Raw genomic sequence first — 7,002 nt, forward strand, 5'->3', positions numbered from 1 at the left:
TCTTCTATAAACAGTTTCCTGCAGCTAAACAAAGCAGATTTAAATGAAAAGACAGAAAGTGTATTGACAACTTCTTCCATAATAATTCTAATGCCAAATGAATGTTAAAGTTACATAAATGTTGTCTCCATTACAATATAAACAGGTAATCTGTTATACTGAATTATCCAAATGCAGATTATTAACAGAAAAAAATACAATGAAGTACTAATTAAAACGAACATTTACTTATTATATTTATAAAATAACATGTATTTATTATTATTATTATTATTATTATTATTATTATTATTGTTATGCAAAGTAATTACATAATTTGTTTTTCAATACAATAAAGACAATAAAGAAGCCATTATCCAAAAATCCAGTCCTCAAGGTCAGTCACGAATTTAAATAAAAAGTACTGAAGAAAAATATTGTGAAAAAAATATTAATGAACTTTCAATACTGCACCGAGAACAGACATAGAAGTCGCAGATACAAAACTAACATGAAACTCCCATGAAATATTGGGCATAATAACATCCATTAATTTGACAAACATGTATACACTATGTGTGAGGGAAGTCAGGAACATTTCAATATTGACGATGGCAACCACACCTGCCAAAATTGTAAAATTCCAACTCACGGAGAAATACAATTGCAACACTAGAAGTCACCAATGATGCAATGAAACCTAATCAGGATGTTAAAGTAACTATTACAATGTCTGTCAGGCAGCGCTACCTGTTCTAATACAAAATGACCAACTTAATGACAAACATTTCCGTCATGCAACAACAATTTATCACAGGATGCTACTTCCATGTCAAATCCACCAACAACAATATGGTGACTAACATTACCAAGTTAGAGAAAATGGTAAAAAAGCAAAAATAAGGTGAACAACTCCTTAATTTACCTTTGTTAAAATGGCTAAGTTTTTGTAACATATCACACATGTCAAGCTGTCATTATGAAAATGCACTTCCCAAACATTGTTTTTTTTTAGTTAAACAACTACATATAACACAATTTTTATCAACACTGTTTACATTGACAACTTAATACAAGTTGTCCATTTTATTTTTTTTATTATTACTTAAGATCGCAATTTTAATAATATACACTGATTAATTGCTGTGTGATATACATAAATACTGTGAAATTTGTTTGATTTTATTTGTCCGGATGTTTTGGACAACTGTTTAATAAAACAGTTATCTGACTTGTGTACTTTACAACTAATGAAAAAAAATTAGGACTTCTAGCTCAGTTATTTAGAACTGACCTATCTAATGTGACACCATTTATGTCACATTTGAACTCATTATCAGTGGTTGCCACCAGGTTGAAATGTGAACGTATCATACATACTGTCATGCAAGTTTGATTCAGGCCAATCCATATTTGTATCAAGAACTATTGATACAACTTTACAAATTCTCCCAACATTGACAAAAATTGGTGTTATATTGAGAACACCGTACGAACATGCATTTAAATCCACCATAAGTCTCAAAGTTTAAAAAAAACAAAAAACTTGTAACTCGTGCTAGATTGTGCGAACAACTGGATTGATCTTCATTCTTAAATGAAGTATTGGAATATTGGAATATCAGTATTGGAATATCAGATAATAGTACCTAACACGATTAAACTGGACCCCATGTATTGCTGCCTGCAGCTATATTTATAATAATAATAATAATAATAAAAATAATAATAATAGTAGCAGCAGTAGTAATAGTAAAACTACAAAAGAAATCAAGTACAAATTATAAAATATATTAATGCAAGATAATATCTCAAAACAATAGTTGCCTCTAGTTTCCCAAATATCAATGTCAGTGAGAATATGGAAGCATTGAGTCAAATACTTTATGAAAAACAAGTTACTTTGAGTGAACTCTGTTTTTTTTTCTATTCCTCTTCTTAATTCTGTACTTGGCAACCCTTTTCCCGTACCACCGGTGTTTTGAAACTGTCAAGTGTATGAATCTAGGCTCTCAGTTTAAAAAAACGGGAAAAAAGAAGAAATGCAGCCGAAGGTGGAAGCGGCAGGCCGTGGAGAGCGGGTACGAGCAGGGGTCAGCAGCATCTCCAAGGGGAACGCCGACGGCTCATCTGCATTTCAAATACCCGTCGAGTGGAGGAGACAGTGGGCCACAAAATTGTTCATCCACGTGGTCAAAGGTGATATGACACATGGAACCACTCGTCTCTCTCCCTCTCTCTCTCTCTCTCTCTCTCTCTCTCTCTACCTGGATTCTATCAGCATGCAGTGGGACGCAGTGTCTAGTCGGGCGACGAGAACTCAAGTGCTGCAGATTTTGACCAAAAAAGAGATCCAGTAGGTCCCATTTCCAGAGGAAAGTGCCCCCCTCTCTTCCTCTCGCTCTCCCTCCCTCCCTCCCTCCCTCTCTCTCTCTCTCTCTCTCTCTCTCTCTCTTTCCTGATGGCATGAGGATGGTGCGTCATGCCTTAGCACCAGCCAACCTCCTGACATTTGCTCGGGTCCAAAGAGGCGTCACGTGTTTCAGCAGCAGCTATCACGCGCTATCACACTACGGCGCTGCGGAATGCTGATTGGTTGGTAGCCGCAGTCAGCGGGTCAGTTATTTTTGAATAATGGCCTCTGATCTGTTAATAATGACTGTCATCGCCTGGTTTAACTTACGATACATGCTGTTGCTAACACTGTCAAGTGGCGCCATCATGTGGCGCTACCTGGAAACTACAATGGAAGAGTTGAAGAGATTAATGCAGACGTCAACCAACCCCCAATATCCCCAAATCAATATCTACAATGCTTAATAACAGTAAATAGGTTAGTCATACGTATTGTGTGTATATTGTATCATATTGTTTTTGTATATGTGTATATTTCACAAATTTTTTTAATTTTTTTATTTGTTTTTTCTTTCTTTTTTTATATATTGGCGAATCTTTGTATATTTGGCAATTTTTTTCAGGCTGTTCACCTTTATTTAGGGCAATTATCTATACAATAATGCAGGAATATTTACCACGACAAATTACTAAGTAGCGTGTGTAATATCCTGTGTAATGTGCAGCAAGTCGGTCGCAGGATAACCCCAACACGAAGCGGAAGAGGTCCTGCATCACTCTGAACGGGCGTTATTTTACCATAACGCTTGGCCGGCAACACATTAACCCTTACTTAATCTACACACCTTACCTACAACCGTCACATTTTCGAAGGTTCGAACGTTCTGACACTGCACACGTTATGACTCTAGGGAATTATTACGCAATAATAACCGGACATTATCCCTTGCATACACATCAGTCGTTAAAAAAATAAAATAAAACATTAAAAAGGTGTGTAAGGCACGTGGAAACAGGGAAAGAATCCTGTTGGAGCTGAATCGGAATCTCCGCTAGCCTCTTGCAGCAGCAGTTTTCGGCTCCTTATACGCTCCGTTCCAACCACCATCCGTTTCTGTGTCGAGCGCCTAAGACAAATCGCTCACCACCGACTGTTATGACTTCATACAAATATTCAAAATGAAAGTCAACGCCGGCATACCAGATCTCCTCCCCCCTCCTCGTTTCCACATTACCACGTTGCTACGCCCCAGCCGCTCGCACCGTCCCCGGTGGCGGGGTGTTGTCACGGAAACCGGCAGCCACTTGTAACCATCAGACGCGCGTACGCGTGACAGTTCATTTTCTCGGGCGGATTAGGGGCGAAGAAAGACGGGCTCCAGAATCCAGGCGGCGGCAGGGACTTTAAATTGGACGATAAGGCCACGCTGATGTTTCCCGAGCGGAGACGCAGCATGAAGAATTAGCGAGCGCTAATAAGGACTTGGGGGGCGGAGGAGACTCGCAGCGTTTAAAAGTCATTTATTTCAACCTAGTGTTTAGGTTCATTGTACATTCAGACATGTTTCTAGGTCATTCAATAGGTTATTCTATTTTAAGGTTTTTTTTTTTATTGTTTTAAATTTATGAAGTATCATTGGGTTTATTGTACATTGCCACGTTTCTACTGTTTGTTGTTTGTATTTTATTTTTTTGTTAATTTCTTATGGTTTATTGTTAGGTTTATTTTATAATTATGTAAATTATTTTAGCTTCTCTTTCGGCTAATTTCAGTACATTTTTAGTTTTATTGTACATTCCATCTATCTATCTATCTATCTATCTATCTATCTATCTATCTATCTATCTGTCTATCTATCTATCTATCTATCTATCTATCTATCTATCTATCTATCTATCTATCTATCTATCTATCTATCTATCTATCTATCTATCTATCTATCTGTCTATCTGTCTATCTATCTATCTATCTATCTATCTATCTATCTATCTGTCTATCTATCTATCTATCTATCTATCTGTCTATCTATCTATCTATCTATCTATCTATCTATGTCTGTCTGTCTATCTGTCTATCTATCTATCTATCTATCTATCTATCTATCTATCTATCTATCTATCTTTCTTTCTATCTATCTATTCATCTATCTATCTATCTATCTGTCTGTCTGTCTGCCTGTCTGTCTGTCTGTCTGCCTGTCTGTCTGTCTGTCTGTCTGTCTGTCTGTCTGTCTGTCTGTCTGTCTGTCTGTCTATCTATCTATCTATCTATCTATCTGTCTACCTGTCTGTCTGTCGATCTACAGTATCTATCTATCTATCTATCTGTCTATCTATCTATCTGTCTATCTGTCTGTCTATCTATCTATCTATCTTCCTACCTACCTTTCTATCTATTTATCTATTCGATTATTTTTTCCTCATCAATCTACAAACGATACCTCACAATGAAGAAGCAAACACAGGTTTTTCAAATATTTTGTAAATGTATGAAAAATTTAAAAAATGAAATATCCCATAAGTCGTTAGACGCTTTGCTGTGACACTCGCAATCGAGCTCGGGAGCATCCTGTCTCTATCACCCTGAAGATGTTTCTACATCTTGACTTGAGTCCACCTGTGGAGTGATCCATTAGATTTGACATGTTTTGGAAGGGCACACGCCTGCCTTTATAAGGTCCCACAGGCAACAATGCGTTTCAGAGCAAATACAAAGACACGAGGTCCAAAGAATTTTCAATAGACCTGCAAGACAGGATTGTGTCGAGGAACAGAGCTGGTGAAGGATATAAAAAAAAATGTTTGCAGCATTGAAGGTCCCCAGGAGCAAAGCGGCCTCCATCATTCTTGAATGGACGATGTTTGGAACCAACAACACTCTTCCTTTTAATCCATTTTTTATTTTTTAAATATAAAATAATTTGTCCAACAACCAGCCTGTAAAGCAGGAACAGCAGGCCATTGGTTTATTTTCTATACTGTTACTGGGCTGATTCAATCACATCTCCGACCCACAGACCCCCACCCCTCCCACACTGTCCTCACGTGTCAGATGCCGTGGTTCAGTCAGAGCCAAAAAATGTGGATGGAAGATGGGTAAACAAAAGCAGAGGAAGGCCAAGGGGGGTGCGGAGAAGTCATGGGCCAAAAAAATTAAAAAATATAGAGGTGGATGCTGCCAAATGGGCAAAAATAACAGACATGTTTGCTGCAGGGGCTGTGGCTTCAACATCTACAGCACCAAACATTGTTCAGCACCAGGTGGAACTTGTAGGAGGAGGAGCGGTTGCCCACGGCCACGCAGGAAGAGGAGCAGGCGGAGGAGCAGGTGGAGGAGCAGTTGGAGGAGCAGGCAGACGAGCAGGAAGGGAAGCAGGAGGAGGAGCAGGTGGAGGAGCAGGAGGAGGAGCAGGAGGAGGACCAGGTGGTGGAGCAGGGGGAGGAGCAGGCGGAGGAGCAGGAAGAGGAGCGGGCGGAGGAGCAGGAGGAGGAGCAGGAAGAGGAACAGGCTTGTGACAGGGAAGCTGAGGAGGGACAGAGTGAGCAGGAGCAGGAAGAGAGTGAAGTGGTAAGCACTAGGTCCATCAGCATTGTATCATCATAATATTACTGCAATTATTAGGCAAAGGGTTCCCTTGATAAAGATGTGTCAAAAGGCTGTATGATATAAATCACCTGTAGTTCTACTGGGCCCAGTTCTGGGCATGGTCACGGGCCAGGGGGTCAATGTAATGTTGATCCGATACCAACGACAAAAGTTAAAGTGGCAGCCCCGGTGAATTTCATGAACCAGTGTAGTTTGTCGTGGTCGGAAAAGAGTCAAACATCTGAACGAACATCCACAAAAGAGATGAGGGTAAACATTGCAGTTTGGACTGTAATTTGTAGATGTAACGTTTGTAGATTACCACTTTACGTCAGTAGTGAGTCAGTCAAGAGCGAGTGAGTACACTTGTCCACGGCACTAACTACCCAACTTTGTAGTGGTTTGGTTGGATGGTACAGTGGCTATTCATATTTAAGGGCAACGCAAGGATGGTGCACTGGTGGGTGGTGTCTGATCGATTGTGGTGGGCCGTCTGGGCCAAAAATGCCAGGGGAAATGTTTTGTACTAGTCCAGCCCAGTCTACACTCACCATCCAACATGACAGAGCTAGAGAGGGTTTGCAGAGAAAAATGGGAGAAACTCCCCAATTACAACACAGACGCTTCAAGCTTGTCGCATCATTCCTGAAGACTGGAGGCTGCGATTGCTACAAAAGTACTGAGTTAAGGGTGTGAATACTTATGTAAATTAGATATTTCAGTATCAGTTTACCATTTGCGAAAAATTCTAAAAAACCTGTTCTTGCTTTGTCATTGTGGGGTATTGTGTGTAGATTGATGAAGACAAAAATGAATCAAATCCATTTTAGAATAAGGCTGTCACATAACAAAATGAGGGAAAAGGAGTCCGAAGATTTTCAATGCATTGTATTATTTACTTAAAACAACAATTAAATGTGTGTGTTTTTTTAACTGGCCTCTTGTCACTCAATTCCTTTTTGCATGAATCTTTGGCTACCTTACATAAATGCCAGTCGTCTCATTTCATGCCTGTTCCATCCCTCCATACCTGCTTGTCTTAAACTTTGACAAAGGTGTCAAATGAGAAATGTCGGTTTGGG

Source organism: Zeus faber, assembly GCF_960531495.2.
Source record: "Zeus faber genome assembly, chromosome: 2".
NCBI classification, from domain to species: domain Eukaryota; kingdom Metazoa; phylum Chordata; class Actinopteri; order Zeiformes; family Zeidae; genus Zeus; species Zeus faber.